Genomic DNA, 18338 nt, shown 5'->3' on the forward strand with positions numbered 1-18338 from the left:
TGTGCTGATGCATTCGGCCCAACCAAATATTCCCTCCTTCAAAATGGGCCTTCCGATACCTGCAGGAACAAAAGAGGGCAGATAATTAGTAGAGTCCAACTCCAACCCTCTTGAGAGGCTAACTCGGAATCGAACCAGATCGGGAGATTCTGATCGCTTTGGAACTTATCGGAACCTGGATATATTCCGTTACTAATAACCTCGAACCATAATTGAAATAACAATTAACCAAACCAAAGATGGTCTTGGAGATGCAATGAATCATGATAATGGTAAAGGAAAGATAATTGAGGCACCGCTTCGCTGCCCTCTGGTAACGTCTGCTTTCCCTGGACATTAACATTTTTAATATCTTTTCCTTGGAATTCTGGAAATAAGCATAGTAATTGTCGATGCTTCGATTTCTTGTTTATTACAATCTGACCCTGGTATTCCTTGTTTTGATATTGTTTTCTTTGAAATCCATGGTGAGGTTCGTCAATGGAGAAAGGGTTACCAACCGAATGAGAGCTGATTTTTTTTTGAGGAAAGATGGATTTATCATCGTTACCATCCTTATAATTTCCCTGCTCGTCGCGTACCTGGAGATGAAGTTGTCGGTGGCGATGAAGTTGTCGGGGGTGTGGCTGTTGCACCTGGTAATATTGAGGGTGGTGGAAATGAAGTTGTCGGTGATTGGGTTGTTGCACCAGGAGACGCTCCTGAAAGTGAATCGGAGGTTACCAACGTATGGCTGTTTCTTCCGATGACAGTGATAAAGAATAACAGCTTTTCCTTCATTTTCTAAGTATTATGGCTTGGATCTATGATGTTTCCTTGTTTTCTTGTTGACTTTGTTAGTGTTTGATTTCTCTGCAAATCTCATCTTTTTCTTATTTTGGTTACTGTCTTGAAACATCATAATCCAAGAAGATCTTTTCCTTTTCTTTGTATTGTTGTTGCTATTTCGAGACATGGAAAAAATAGTATAACACGACCAGCGAGATTGTAAAATCACAAGAGATAAAAAACTGCTTTCCCAGAATGATAGATCACCGAAAGATCTAAATTGGAGATGAAGACAATGAGACTGAAAGTTGAAGATCCTCCCGCTTGTGTAACACAATAACGGTAGATGCCCAGAAGAAAGACTAGAAATTAACTAGAGGCCGATAACAATACTAACAGGAATCACAACAAACTAGAATCCGGTAACAAGAATCACATGAAACAAGAATCCGATAGCAAGAATCACAACAAACAAGAATCACATAAACCTTTCGACAAGAAAGAGAAGGTGAACAATAAGAAGGTGCCACAACAAAAGCAAAAACTCAGTCAGCAGCTTAGTGACCCCTGACGTCATCATGCCGTCAGCAAGGGTGACGTAATCATGACATCAGCAAGAGTGATATCATCATGACGTCGCCAGGAGAGACGTCGGCCGCATATTCCGTTAACGTAGTTGGCATATTTCATTTTACTGAGGAATATTCTGCAGGGTTAGTAACACCGTCGGCATATTCACAGAATATAGCGTCATCGTTTAACGTCGTCCAGATAACGGTAACGCCGTCAGTTAGCAGCGAATATGAGTCGTTCATCTAAACGTCGTTAGATCAGTCGTCGATTGCGTCAGCACAGCGCCACAAGATAACATCACAATGACGTCAGGTCATCTTCTCAGGCGATGGCCAGCGCCAGTGCAGTTGCAGGTTGCCGGTGACAGTCGATTGTATCTGGCGGTGGCGGATTCCGATGACGGTGTCTGGTGGTGGAAGTCGGCGGCTGGTACAGAGTTATGTCCGGCAGCAGCGTAGTTCATGTGCTTCACGGAGTATCTTAAAATAGTAATCCCTGGTTGTTTGCACCCCGCCACTATTCAACTGACTGATGTTTCCGCCTCGAGTCGAGCCAAGCCATGCTAAGCCAAGCTACCCGAGTTACAAGATAGTCAAGCCATTAGCTTAGTATATTTCAGCCTCATTCAGTTGGCCTTGCGGATTTGTATGCCCCATGTGGGCTTAAGCAAGCTTTTACTTTTTGGGCTTGGCATTTTGCACTATTATGTGGGCTTGACCTCTTTCACCCATTTTTGCTTGACTAGTTCCCTAGCCATAGAGGAAGTTTCTGAAAACTTCTAGGAGGCATGCAAGGGCTATTGAATGCAATTCATGACATGAAGCATGCAAGGACAAGTTAATGCAATTTATGCAAGGAGACATGCAGGGGTCAGCCAATGCAATTCATGGTTAGCTCGAAATTAGGTTGAGGACCTAATTCGGACCATATAAATACAGGGGTTCATAACCCACCGAGATATGCAATCTTCCCCACTAATACTCCTGTGAAAAACTTTATCTAACTTAAGCATTTTAGAGTTTTGCAGGTAACACACACACAAACACTATTCGTGTTTGTGGTAGAAAAATATTTTACCATCCAAACAAGTTTGTTTTACAGGAATACACGAAAGTAAAAGAAATTTTTTATGGGATAATTTATGCCAGGTCTATCCCCTCATAATATCAAAAAGACATCTGATTTCATCGTGAGTGGATGAAAGAAAAATAAAGAAGTCATTAATTCATGACTCCATTGAGTTACTGGGTTGTTCTTTGGTGTACAGTTAAAATGAGGAAGACAAACTCCGTGAGTGAAGATAATGAGAAAGATGTTATATTAAGAGCGGTGACCAAAGTGGGCGGTAATCCAAATAACGATAAAAACAAAAAGAAACTGGAAATGAAAAAAGAATGGAGCAAACAAAATACTAAGAAGGAAAGTCGAGAACCCATTGAAGATAATATTAGAACGGGAAAGTCATAACATATTATTGACTTATCAGTTAATCAAGTTATTATATATATTTTGGTTAAATTGTTGTCTTCTTGACTATTTTTCGGTGATGATTAGGGAAATACCAAAGCATACATGGATCACAGAGGAGTGCTAAGTTCTTAAGAGATTAGGACACGGATACGCATTGCAACCAGGGAGGTTTCATACTAAAACCATATTAAAGGGGCCGGGGAGTTGGCAACAGAGCTACAGATCTCTTGGCATGCATTTAAGATTGTTAGGCAGTACTCACAAACCATCTGGACCGTACTGCAAATTCAAATTTACAACGCATATGGTTAGAAATAAATATTCCGAGTACTATCGGTTGACCACTGAAACAACCATTGATGAGAAGGGTTTTAGAAGAGATGTTACCACCACAAAAGAAGTTTACACGGAATTTGTTTGGACAACACTTGGGTGGTTCCACAAAACAGGGAATTAGTTCTTAAATATGAAACCCATATTAATGTCGAGCACTGCAAGTCTGCAACAGAACAAAATCAAGTACCTGTTTAAATATGTCAACATGTAAGATCTCTAACATGTAAGATCTCTCCACTGACCAGAAGTGTTTGTTTCAACAAGATTTGATGGAATGGAATGGTGAAGATATTTTTTGCCCTCTTTTCTCTAACATAGGGCAGCATACGTATAGTCATAGTTCTGCCCTAACTCTGAGTCTCACTTATCACTTGCCCTAACATAGGGCAGCTACATAATCCCATAATTTTATCAAACCAATTTTTTTTTCAGTTTCTTAGTAAGCAAAAAGCAGGGAGCAATATTATGGCACTTGCCCGTGCATTTGCACGGGCATGTACAACCCTTGTTATTAGTGATTAATAGACACAGAGTTAAAAATATCTTTAACTGGATATTCATAGCCTTTAGACCGACCCTCTAGCTTTTGTTTGTTTGCTTGTTTTTGTCTTTTCTCTTTGAAACAAAATAAATTTCATTGCATCAAGGCAAAACAGATACATGTATTGCATCTTCGTGCAACATAGATGTGATCTTAGTAGGACCAGAATTAAACCAAGACCGAGTAATTTTACCAACTCTAACTAACTTGGAAAAGCATCTGCTACGTTGTTTCTCTCTTTTGACACACAATGACATTACCAAAAGGAACGACTCTTAAGTACTGACATAATATCCTAAATTAAATTGAAAAGTCTCGATCAATAGAGCAGTGGTGTTTATTAACGGGATGTACTGCTATTTTGCAATCCAGCTCAAACATAACTCTTATGTCTCTAGCCCATTTTCCTACTTCCCGCAGACCCATACATTTTGGATGTTCTGTACTTCTAGTTGTCTTCAAATGGTTGCACCGAGACGCTTGCTGGATACCTGCATGATTACGAATAATTAGTCCAATACCCGTGTATTATCAACATTAAGGAAGGAACCATCATAGTTCATAGTAAGAATATTTAAAAGGGGAGGTATCCAATGAATGTTTGATCTAATCACTCTAGGATTTCCGGAGGGGATACATTGTTTTAGTAAAGTATCTTCTTAAGAAAATAGGTTGCATCTTCTTGTTATCTTCTCTAGTGTAGATTTGTTGTGCTAGATTTTTTTTTTTGTAATGTCTTCACGCATACGAGATAACGTTTACCACATTATCAATCACAAACAGACGATTTTTTCTGCACACCCTGACATAGATTATCATGAACATTTTTATCCCAACAAGATGTCTTACCAACATCTCCATATGAATTCTCCATAACGACTTATCTTCCAACATCGATAAGTATTTCGTAAGCGCCATAATAATGTTCTCCTTTTACCATTAATGGTCTCTCACATCCGCCCCAAGAGGTGGAATGAATTCCTCACATCTCTAATGAGAGTTTCCGTGAGAACTCATATCAAAATCTCATGGACTAGACCTCCTTTTATAGGATTCTGTTAGAGCATTGCTCGGTTGAACCCACCAAGCGTTTGTATGTCAAGTTTGATTGTCATATTTTAGTTAATCAAAACTCATTTAAAGAGTCGCTTGATTATATGATAGAGTCAACTTCGTATAGGTTAGCTTGAAATTATTAGGATATGAGACTTACAAGTACTACATGAAGACTTGAAGATTGCGAAGAAGTATGGAGCTACAACGGCAACATCATCCTTCCTCTTGAGGTTAGTAATATTTGACTTGAACTGTTTCATTCCCTAACGTATCTTTCAAGTCGTGCATATTGAAAACGAAACTGCAAAAGCTGTGTATGATACTCTAGTTAGAGATAGTATTAAGGAATACAATACGAGATTTATTGCTTAACCATTATAATTTGTATATAAGACATCGACATAATCGTATGAGTGCTATTGTGATTATGTATGGGCATGAGTGAAGATTTCATCATAGGAAACAATATTTACATTCGTTTAAAGGAAATAAGTTCACAAACTCGTTTGTGGATCGAAAGGGAAATCGCTAGGCTTATTGGTATTGTTATTCATTACAAATCTATTTTCAATTACCAATATGTGTGTTTAGTATAACCGCTCATAAACTTGTTTATGTTTCTTGGTAAAACTATTCAGAAGGCCTGACTTATGTATTGGTATAACTTTTACTAGTAAAACCGATCTTAAATTGTAATAAATTTCTCTTAATCTTAAGTGGAAATCTATTTTCATTCAATGATGCCAATTCTTTTATAAGATATAAACTTAGGCAATAATAAAACGTACTAAACAACTTCAATAAAAAATTCAGTAAAAGTTTTGGCCTCCTGTTTATCTTCATTTGACGTATCTTCCATTCAACGCGCTCTTTGACAGTTTCGCCTTTGTTTTTGAAAATCTTTGTTGTTAACTTTCAAAACTGGAGCTCTTCTTTACCTTTTAGCGGAACATTTTCTTGGAGCAACTTAAAAAACTTGCACTTCCCTCTTACAATTTTCAATCTTTTTAAAACTCCTACATATCTTAGAAACAGCAGCTTCAAGTTTTGCAGCGCAAAAAAGTGCGATCGTCTTTTCAGCCATTGAGAAATAGATTTTAGAAGAGAAAATTCAAGTTAATTTTGGTGTGAGTGAATTGTTTGAAATCAATGGTAATTTATTGAAGTAAAAAGTGAATTTTGAATTTTAAAAGCATACCCGTTGACGTTTTTGCTATAAACGCCAGCGTCCTGCGTTCAAGCGTCACGTTGAAGCTTTGAGCGCCAGTATTTTTCCTTCCAACATTGGCGCTTTAGATATGTACGCTAGCGTGTTTCCTGCGCTCGTGCGTTTAGTTATCACACGCTGAATGCTTTACCATAATGAAAAAGTCAGTTTAGTTTGGCGATTCACCTGGCTGCACAAAAAGATTGGTTTGTTATTTCAGTAAGAATTGCTCTAAGGTACGTCAAGAAGTCTGTAGTTGAATTTATTATGTTGCAATTCCCAAAGTCATTTTCAGTTAGTGGAAAACAATCAGCTGAAAATTCTCATATGTGATGCTTAATGCGTTATTTTATGGGAAAATTAAAAAATATCCATGTAGGGAAATGCATTTAATAAAATGACTACATTTTTTTCATATTTTACTTAATGGCTATACCGTTAACAATTCCGTCCGACCCACTAAAGTAGTAAAATGTCCGTGACTTAGTCAGTTTCTTATATGACGAGATGATATATTGGTAGGTGTGTTACCAAAGAACCCTAGATTTGTGACCATTGGCTTAACGAATCTATGGCTAGGATTGATTTTCAGAGATGGCTACACGTGGCTAAAGCGAATGACTAGCTTAGACTATAGGGTATGTGTCACGGTCGGTGAAGAGACAATCTCTCGTTCTTTTTGCCATGATGTTGTATTACGGATATAGTAGAAATTCTTTAAATCAATAGCTCTTGTACCAAGAAATCTATTAATTTTAAGAGATTATTAATTTAGCGAGTTAAATTTTAGTTTGTGTAAGTCTAGTTGAGATCATCAAATATTATTATTTTAAAGAGATAATTAATTTAACGAGCATTAATTTAAAGAGTTTCTACTGTACTTGTCCACCTTAACGTGGGTTGTGCAAGGAGCAGACATGTCAGAGTAAAATCTATGTCCTATTTTGAAAGTTAATATTGTCTCCTATCCTACCCGATACTCGCTGCTGGAAAGGGTTTTGGTTCTCGTTTTTATTACTGATACATTTGCAAATTTTTGTTTATAAATTTGATGAAGAGAAAATCACGGTCCTTTGACGAGTTAGTGGAAAAAGTGGTGACAGCCAGTAAAGAACCATACTACACTCAATTTTTCTTTCGTTATTTTATCAATTGGGGAAAGTGGGTATGGTTTGATTTTAGGGTTTCAGACATATTATTGATTTTGGAAGAGCAAATAAAATTCAGTTCGCCGGAGGTAAAGAGGTAACAATATGATTGATTTTGATCCAATTTTATTTTTCTGTCGCTGTTTTGTGATTGGATCACTGCTATTGAATTTTCATTAATCATATGATAGTTTCCAAAGGTGTAAATTTCATTTCCAATGATAAGTTAAAAAAAGAAAAGAAATCAACCCTGTTACAGGGGCGGCAATTTCCATTAGAACGGCGGCATGTGAATAGGACAAAAAAGGATCATTACATGGTAGTTACAAGTGCCCCTTACAAAACAAAAATTGAAAATGACTAATTGACCCTTACATAGTTTAGTGTTGATAAACTAGTTTAGTGTTGCTAATCTAGTTTAGTTTTGATAATCAAATTTCACTTATATTTACTCTAAAACAAATCAAAAACAGATTTTTGGAGTAAAGAAAAAAAAGTTTAGAGGAGAAGAAAAAAAAACTTTTGTAATATTTGTGAAACCCTAGATTTTGATTCACTCAACCAAAATGAGTGATCCCAGTGACAAATTTGAGATGGGTGAATCTCTATACGGTAGAGAAAACAAATACTACATACCCCTTGATGGAGATCTTGATATGGAGTATTTGTTAGATGGTAGAGATATTTTAACCCATAGTGAAGGTCAATATCAACCAATTGAAGATATTAGCCAACAAAGTGAAGAACCAGTAACTAAAAAATGACCAGGCATACTTCTAAATTAGTTCCCATTAGCTTTTTGTCGCTCGAAATTCTCTAATGTACGTAAAAAAATTGAAATTTTTAAAATTTCAGAAGAACTTACGGTTGGCATTAAGCTAATTACCAACTGTAACTCACATTTACAGTTTGAAGGGTATCAAATACCAACCGTAACTGGTTCAATTTGGGGAAAAATCCAATCGTAATACCAATTACGGTTGGTAGGAAATATTTCGATACGAACCGTAACTTCATTACGGTTGACTATGTCCTTATGTAGTTACCAATTATAACTCATCATGTGCATGACAGTATTTACTGCACTATTTACGGTTGGTAATATGTGAATCGAGACCAATCGTAACTCTTGTTACGGTTTGTTATTTACTTTTTTTACCAACCGTAAATAGCTCTGTATGTTTTCAATTTTATTTTCGTGTCTTTACGGTTGGTTATCAGAGGGCCATTACAAACCGTAGGTGTGTTACGGTTCATATATGATTTTAGTTACAAATTGTAACTAAGTTACGATTTGTTTATCCTCTGTCGTTACCAACCGTACCTATATATATATTTTCATTTTGTCATCTCGTTTAGACTAATGTGGCTATATTTTTGTCTAGATCGAGGATATACCTCCCATAATGAATGAACAACCTTTATCAAATGAAGTTCTCACCAAAGATTCTACCTTTCACTATTTAACCGAGGAGACATTGAAGGAGAAAGACGATGCAAATAAGTGGGCTAGAGAACGAGGCAAGTTGATTATGTGTATCATAGTATGTAATGGTACCACTAGTGATAGTGCCTTTCAAATGGTTTGCGAGTGTAGTGAAAAATGTAGTTCCCCCAAAGCTAGCAGCTGACTAATCCAAGATATTAACTAAATAAAGAGGCACCACGAATCTACAACAAATACTTAAGCATTCAATTAAGAAATCTGCTATAAAACTTAACCCAAAACTATCATCGCTCAGAAATATATATATACAAGAACTTCTCTCAAATGATACATATACAATAGTCATTTGGTTTACAAATATTATATACAACATATAGACATAGAAGAAGTTAATTAATTAACGGAGTCAACTCCTCGAAGCTTCCGTTGCGCAACTCTGATCTGACTATGAAACTGAAAGTGGGAATGCGTGAGCACATCATCCCTAAAAGGGGTGCCCAGCAGGAATGAAATTTAACTTTACAGAAATCATGAGCAAGATTTGGAAAACAATTCATGTTTTCCCAAACATCAAAGTGATTAAGTCACTGGAAAAGCACAAACAATGTATATGGACAAACTCCTTCTTCAAACAATATATATTAATGATGTCGGGTTTTTCCACACCTACATAGTTATATTGATGCCGGGTTGTTCCACACCTAATAAGCATAAAAGCTGAATTCATGTAGATATAAATGAAGGAGCGTATCATATATACCACACATGGAAATTCTCATTTCCCATAACAATTCATAATGACAAACATTACAAGACATTTCCAATTCATGGAAAGATTCAAAGAATCAACAGAACAATCATAATACAACCTAAACAATGTATGAAATGCACAAATAGACAATGCATGAGTTTGTAAAACATAAGCTTTTCTAAAAGAAACAAAAATAGTTTCAAAAGAGTTAAAAGTATTCCCACCTCTAATGATGACAAACCACGCCTACCTCGAGATCCACGATCTACTGGTTCATCCTTTGAATCGATCTTTGTTAATATAGACCAACTGCTAATCATGCAAGAAGACTAAGAACCTATCCAAAAGGCTCACACAAGGCTCGTAAAATAATCTCATATAATTCTCTGGTTATAAGCTAAGTGACTAATGGTTCTAAGCCCACTATCGTTATACACCTTTTAATTATCTATCTTTAGCACATACAAAGGTTTATTAATTCAATTAGGTTGATTCTATGTTCCATTATATATGTCTTATGAATATCTACAATCTTGTAGAAGAAACCAAAGGCCAATTAGGACCATAAGGGGTCCAAACAATCAAAGTATGGAAAATTAAGCCCAAGTCAACTAGACAAGAAGCCCATTACATAAGGCCTAGTCCACTACGGCCAACTAACGGTCAACATCTGGTCATAGGAATTCAATTAACGGTCACTAACCGTCAATGTTAGTCAAAGGGTCAAAGTCAAGTCAATCGGTCAAGGTCTGAATCGGTCAACTGATTAATTCAGTCAACTAACTGAGTCAAATCGGGTGATTCAATGGGTCAACTCAGTCAACAAGAATGATTCAGGTAAGTCAGGTTACATCCTATGTAGTCGATTTCGGTCATTTCGGCGAAATTCCGGATTTCGGTCCAAGAAGACACGATTTTGTTAATTTCGGTCGGACGAAATCTTTGCGAAAATTTCGGCCGGAAACGCGTTTTTCGGTCGGAATTGATTTGTCTTGGCCGAATTTTTTTTCTTTTTAAATTGAGTGGACTAATCTCACGTACAAAAATTAAAAAGATTAATTCACTCACTAGTATTATTGCTTGTTGCTGTGTTTGAATTTCTTGAGCTAAAATTATTATTTGGTGTTGATGATGAGGAAGGTGAACGACCAGATTTACTAATACTATGTTTCTTTTAAGTGATTATCGATACGAGGATATAAAATATGAAACCGAGATTTTACCGAGATTTTAAAACGGAATTTTCCCGAGACAAAGTTGTACCAGTATCTCGGTGTCGATCGAGACAATCCGAAATCCGAAATTGACTACCTTGGTTACATCTGACTCAATCAGATTAACTGAGTCAGCTAAACAGAATAGTCTGCCATCTGACTAACAAATCAACAAGGCCTAAACTATTACAGCTTCAATTCCTACAGCATATCCTTGTTCTTTATCATACAATTCTACAATGTTTATTCACATTAACTTCATCACTGAGATATAATCAATCCAAGTGAACTTCATTATAAATTTACAAGCTAAGATTACCTGCAGTTGCAGTTTTAGGCTTTCACAACAAACACTAACTATAGTCCCACAACTATCATTTCAGTCACACCTCCAACACTCAACATAACTCTCCAACAGCAGCATCATTATCAATTTAACCCATTCCATACAACATCCCAAACAACATCACTAACCCTGCGGCTTCATTACAGCACCACTACCTGTTATGCACCCTTTATAGCCAACACAAACAACACCAACTACCAACAGTACGTCTCTAACAGCCACTGATATCCATTGCAACTTCAAAGCATTCCTCTAAAGCATATCTCAGTTTCATTCATGTCCTCACTAGCAACAACATTTCCCACTGCACCACATAATACTTATCACCACTATTAGCTGAGTAACACTCAACTATATCACATACCACCTGCCTCAATATCAATCCCTAAATCGCCAATTCAATTATCTTCAGTTCAGTACTAACACCTGCAACAATAGACCAGTGTTTACAAATTACACTAGTTACAACTCCAACATCAATTATTGTTCTTTCCCTTAACTTAAAGCAACAACAGTTCACTCCAAATCCATACCTTCATAAATCTCAGTTCAATTCACAATCATACAAACTTTGAAATCAAAACAATTCAACTCAAACTACTTCAATTAAGATAAATTACCTCAAAAAAAGTTCAGCTCAAGCAATTGATTCACTTCAGCAACCTATCGATCTTCATCACCATCTGTTCTTGACCAAACCTTAATTCAATTCCCAAATCTGAACTTCTCTAATTCAAACACCAACAAAAATGTAATTCTTCACATCAACAAAACCCATCTACTATTTTTCTCAATCATCATCTTTGAATTCATCTCAGAATTGAACTCAGCGAAACCCTAATTAAAACAAAACCTTAATTCGTCGATTCTCCTTTGAAACATCTTAAAACAGCAATTAGACAACAACCCACTTATTTTTCATCCATTATCAACTCGATCTCATCATCAGCATCTCTATACAAACCTAATTTCAAATCCAGAAAACCCCAACTTATTTACAGAAATACAACACCCCAAATATTCTCTTCTCTAATTCAGAATCGAAAACACTTACTCAATCTTCAACACCAGTAACCCACCCTTGATTTTCCTCCTCTTACTTGATCTCCAAAATCGCCAGATGAAAGACAGGGGAGGAGCAAAAGAAGAAATAATAAACGAGAAGAGAGAAGAGAGAAGAAGAAAATAAATGAAGAAATGAATTTCTTCTCGATCCAATTTGGGATAAGGCCAGCGAGATTGTTAAAGGAACCCGACCAAATGATAAGGGGGAAGTCAGGCGGTTAAGATTAAAATGACAATTCTGCCTTTCATAATAATCTGATGATATCTTCTTCGTCATGTGTCCGAATGACACGTTCGAGTAGTCCATTTCGCGTAACATTTTGAGATCTAACCAACGGTACTAAATTTGTATCTACATCGTTGTTAAATTAATTCCTATTAATTATCGTTCGCGTTAATCTAATCGAGTTATTACTGGCTAATACGTCCCTTGACTAGTCTAATAGCGTTGACGAGCTTGAGGGTCTTTACATTCTCTCCACCTTGTAAATTTTCGTCCTCGAAAATCAAACCATCCTTCTAGTCTTGAAAACTCCCCACCTTATAGAATAATATTATTTCTCATCTAAGCGCAAACAATATAAAACAAAGCACAAACCTATATGGCTTTCTACAACTAAAATTTGTAGGTCTAGGTTCAACTATGTTGATTTCAAGTTATAACAAATATGGAGGTCTAAGTTTCTTACGCTAATTTCTATCTTACAAAATACTTGTCTCTAATTACAAGGGAGATTCCTACAAATATTTCTATGTGAGTTTATAATTATCGGTTTCCTAAAGAATTATACTAAGCTTCTATGATCGGTCATCTCTGAATGCATTTTCCCTTTCAAGGTTGGCCAAGCCCAACAATGCCTTCCTACGAACAGAGAAAACACAACCTTCACTATTCCCCAGTGCTGGATTAACTAATTATTAATTTACTAAAATTAATAGTATTCAAAAAACACAATTGGTGTAAAATTTATTTTGTAAAAAATTAATTATTTTATAAAAACACAATTAATTAATAATTTATTTCATAAAATTTAAAAATACAATTATTAAAATTAATTAGTCTCTAAAATTTTATCGCAATTGGTGTAAGTTTTAAAATTTATTTTGTAAAAAATATAAATAGTTCACAACATTTTAAACAATTTAGTTATCTAAATTATTACATATTATCTTCAATGTATCTATTTGTTTATTTCATTATGTGATCGGATATAAGTAAATAACCACTAACAATTTGTCATAATCATTTGGTATTAATATTTTATTATCATTATAACATTTATTTTCTTACGCCGATAAAAGTTAATCATAATTAAATTTTATATTATTGCTAAATAATTCTTAAGTTGTACTATTAATAAAAATTACATTTTGTTGTTATTATCCTATAATTATTATAATAATATTTTTATTATTAACATCGATGGTCGAACTCTTATTCTAACTAGTCTTCCAATTATTATTGAGTCCCAAAGGTATCATTAACATTTATGTGATAATAAATTATTGACCCTACATATAAGTCAAGGTGCTTAAAAAGTATATATGTGACTTTCAAGATTTATCAATAATACTAATCTCACTATTTTTAGTATTGAATTGTGTACCTGTTCATACTATTTAGATCAATTATTCTCAAATCCATATCAGCTAAATCTATTGGTGTACTGTACAATTTTTACTTCATTACAAACAAACAAACAAACAAACAAATCAATCAATCAAATAATTCTTTTAACCATAGATAGTTTTTAGTGATTAAGATTTATCTCACAACCTTACCCAGTTCAAACTAACCTATTTCACTAACTAGCACCGGCTAATTTCTATCATTTCCCATATAAGATCTAATAGTGAGCTCTGATACCAAAACTGTAGCGTCCCGAAGCTAGCATCTGAGTAATCCAAGAGATTAACTAAATAAAAAGGGACCACAAATCTACAACAAATACTTAAGCATTCAATTAAGAAATCTGCTATAAAACTTAACCCAAAACTAGCCTCGCTCAGAAATATATATATACAAGAACTTCTCTCAAATGATACATATGCAATACTCATTTGGTTTACAAATATTATATACAACATATAGACATAACAGAAGTTAACTAATTAACGGAGTCAACTCCTTGAAGCTTCCGTTGCGCAACTCTGATCCGAATCTCAAACTGAAAGTGGGAATGGGTGAGCACATCATCCGTAAAATGGGTGCCCAACAGGAATAACATTTAACTTTAAAGAAATCATGAGTAAGATTTGGAAAACAATTCATGTTTTCCCAAACATCAAAGTGACTAAGTCACTGGAAAAGCACAAACAATGTATATGGACAAACTCTTTCTTCAAAAAATATATACTAGTGATGCCGGGATTTTCACACCTACATATCTATATTGATGCCGGGTTGTTCCACACCTAATAAGCATAAAAGCTGAATTCATGTAGATATAAATGAAGGAGCGTATCATATATACCACACGTGGAAATTCTCATTTCCAATAACAATTCATAGTAACAAACATTACAAGACCTTTCCAATTCATGGAAAGATTCAAAGAATCAACAGAACAATCATAATAAAACCTAAACAATGTATGAAATGCACAAATAGACAATGCATGAGTTTGTAAAACATAAACTTTTTTAAAAGAAACAATGGTTTCAAAAGAGTTAAAAGTGTTCCCACCTCTTTTGCTGACAAGCCACGCCTACCTCGAGATCCATGATCCACTGGTTCATCCTTTTAATCGATCGTTGTTAATATAGACCAACTGTTAATCACAAAAGAAGACTAAGAATCTAGCAAAAAGTCTCACACAAGGCTCATAAAATAATCTCATATAATTCTCTGGTTATAAGCTAAGTGAAGTATATAATGGTTCTATGCCCACTATGGTTATACACCTTTTCATTATCTTTCTTTAGCATATATAAAGGTTTACTAATTCAATTATGTTGATTATATATTCCATCAGATATGTCTTATGAATATCTACAATCTTGTAGAAGAAACCAAAGGTCAATTCGGACCATAAGGGGTCCAAAAAACCTAAGCCCAAGTTCACTAAACAAGCCCATTACACAAGGACTGGTCCACTAGGGACAACCAACGGTCAACGTCTGGTCATAGGAAGTCAATTAACAGTCACTAACCGTCAACGTTAGTTAAAGGGTCAATGTCAAGTCAATCGGTCAAGGTCTAAATCGGTCAACTGATTAACTCAGTCAACTAACTGAGTCAAATCGGGTGATTCAATGGGTCAACTCCATCAACAAGACTGATTCAGGTAAGTCAGGTTACATCTGTCTCAGTCAGCTAAACAGAATAGTCTGACATCTGACTAACAAATCAACACAAGGCCTAAACTATTACAGCTTCAATTCCTACAACATATTCTTTTTCTTTATCATATTATTCTACAATATTTATTCACATTAACTTCATCACTGAGATATAATCAATCCAGGTGAACTTCATAATTAATTTACAAGCTAAGATTACATGTAGTTGCAGTTTTAGGCTTTCACAGCAAACACTAACTATAGTCCCACAACTATCATCTCAGTTACACCTTCAACACTCAACCTGACTCTCCAACAGCAGCATCATTATCACTTTAACCCATTCAATACAACATCTCAAACAACTTTTTCATCACTAACCCTGTGGCTTCATTACAATACCACTAGCTGTTATGCACCCTTTAGAGCCAACATAAACAATACCAGCCACCAACAGTATGTCTCTAACAGCCACTGATATCCATTGAAACTTCAAAGCATTCCTCTAAAGCATATCTCAGTTTCATTCATGTCCTCACTAGAAACAACATTTCCCACTGCAACACATAATTCGTATCACCATTATTAGCTGAGTAACACTCAACTATATCACATACCACCTGCCTCAATCTTAGTCCCTAAATCACCAATTCAATTATCTTCAGTTCAGTACTAACACCTGCTACAATAGACCAGTTTTTACCAATTACACTAATTACAACTCCAACATCAATTATTGTTCTTTCCCTTAACTCAAAGCAACACCAGTTCACTCCAAATCCATACCTTTATCAATCTCAGTTCAATTCACAATCATACAAACTTTGAAATCAAAACAATTCAACTCAGAATACTTCAATTAAGATAAATTACCTCAAAAACAGTTCAGGTCCAGCAACTAATTCATTTCAGCAACCTATCGATCTTCATCACCATCAAGATACGAGTCTAAGAAACCTTTGATTTGTTTGACCAAAGACTTTTTCAAATAGTTAACACCTCATATTCATTAGGAAGAACTATTCCTGAGAAAGATATTGAGTGCAAAATTCTCAGGTCTCTACCATCAAGATACGAGTCTAAGAAACATGCCATTGAAGAAGCAAACAATCTTTCTACACTCTTCGAAAATAATCTTGATGAAAAGTTAAAGATCTTTGATAATGAACACGCATCTCGAAAAAAGGTGATTTCTCTTAAAGCTGTAAACAATTCTGAATCCTCTAAGAATAATTCTGGTTCGCCAGATTCTAAGGATGTTACTTCACGATAATTTAGAAAATTCTTGAGAGACAGGAAAAATAGTTTTTCTAAAATTACAACATCTTCTAATGATGATGTACAATGTTATATCGTGGTTTCGGGAACTTGTCTTCAGTATGTCCTAGCTGGAGCCGTAGAAAATCGGCATATACAGCAGCTTTGCCTACTCTTGATGATGGACCTGAATATTATAATACCCAAGAGTACGCAGGCGAGGTTGCATTAGCTTCTGAAAAAATTCTTTCGGATACTGATTCTGATTCTGATGAAGAAGTGTTCCATGTGGATCCAGTTGCTAATAATCTTCTTATGGAATGTCATCAAAAACTCTCGAAAGCTGAAAATACCATTTTCAGTGAGAAAGTTAAATATGACAGACTTCGTAGTCGGAATAAATACTTGCAAAACCAACTTGATTCTAGTGGTGTAAGAGATTATCTCAACGAAATACGAAAGCTTAAAGAATAAATTGCCGAAGCTCGTGATCGGGAAATTATTCTTCAAGCAAAGCTAGATAACTTGGAGAGCATTGAGATGAACTTGTTATTTGATTCGGAACGAGAAGATCTCAAATTTCAATGTGAATCATCCAAGAATGATCTAGTTATTGCGCTTGAAAAGGTCAAAAGTTTGGAAGAAGAAAACTCGAGCTTAAAAGAGATTTTGTCTAGAAATAGCAGCTAAGATAAATTAACCTCGATACTGGGAGCATGTAGAATTTATCATGATACATGAGGACTGCCTATGAAGGAATAGACACTCCTAGTATTTGCAAAGAGGTAAAATATGTCAAAACTAAATATTCTTCTCAACCAAAACCTTCCACGGTTGACAAAAATAAAGCATCTCTATCAACTGCTGATAACGAAAATAGGAAATCATGTCAAGTTCCAAAGCAAGCACATACACATTCAGGTAACACTAAACATAACTTTTTCCTTTCTACTAAACATTGTTTTTATTGTGGAAAACCAGGTCACTTCCAAAGGAATTGCAGATTTCTTAAACGAGATAAAACCAGATTTGATTCTGTTAAGATGACAAGATCTGATGTTCCAAACTGGAGAAAAACTGTGTCTCATAATTCCAGTTTTTCAAGTATTCCCCCCAAGAAGTTTCATAATTATATTGGGGAGAAAAAGAAATACGTTGCTCCAAAAGCTACTCAGAAATGGGTACCAAAGAAAACCAATCAAGCAACGAGTACTATTAAGAAGGATCTACCAGACAAGAGTTCGACAAGGGATAACATTTTAAAAAGGTATGGAACATCTATTGAAGGTTTCGAGGAAGTTGTTAAATTCCTAGAGTCCGTGCATGATTTTTTTCCGAATACCTGTGGTGAGCAAGATTTTGTTCACCTCAACACAACCTAATTGTGTTGAAAGTGCAGCCTCACCAAGAAGCCCTAGTAAATGCGGTGAGGATGGAAAAAGAATTGGGGCGCACATATTGTGTTTGATAATTTTTGAATATGTGGAACAATTTATTGTTTCAAGATGAGTCTAACTCGCTTACATATTTCTCGAAATATGTGCTGGTAAGTGATAGACGCATTTATGTGTCTATTTTTATCTCTATTTTGTATATTTTTAGTACCCATACTTGTATTATTTTGGTATTTTATCTCTTTGTAGGTTTTTTTGGAGAAATAAGCTTTTGCGGCGAAATTAGCTCAAAACGTGGCATTTGAACCTCCGTAGAAGACGTACCAGTGACACCCCAGAAATACCCCGGAGGAACCCCGAAAAAAGTGTTGAAAACATCCCATAAATATTACTAAAGGCACCCAAGGGACAAGTGTTATACGGACTCCAAAAGCGGATAAGGGGCGACCACTGGATAAGGGGTAACCTTTCCCCTTCACATTC

General features: G+C 35.4%; 1 long non-coding RNA gene across 1 annotated transcript; it reads right to left on the reverse strand.

The window, feature by feature from the left end:
* Window positions 1-10672: 10672 nt before the first annotated feature.
* On the reverse strand, window positions 10673-12056 carry LOC113337728. Its single transcript, XR_003354402.1, has 2 exons — window positions 11478-12056; window positions 10673-11283 (listed from the first exon to the last, which is right to left on the reverse strand). It is a non-coding gene; the product is annotated as an uncharacterized LOC113337728 (long non-coding RNA).
* Window positions 12057-18338: the final 6282 nt, after the last annotated feature.

The sequence above is a fragment of the Papaver somniferum genome, unplaced genomic scaffold (genome assembly GCF_003573695.1).
Source record: "Papaver somniferum cultivar HN1 unplaced genomic scaffold, ASM357369v1 unplaced-scaffold_176, whole genome shotgun sequence".
In the NCBI taxonomy this organism is placed as follows: Eukaryota; Viridiplantae; Streptophyta; class Magnoliopsida; order Ranunculales; family Papaveraceae; genus Papaver; species Papaver somniferum.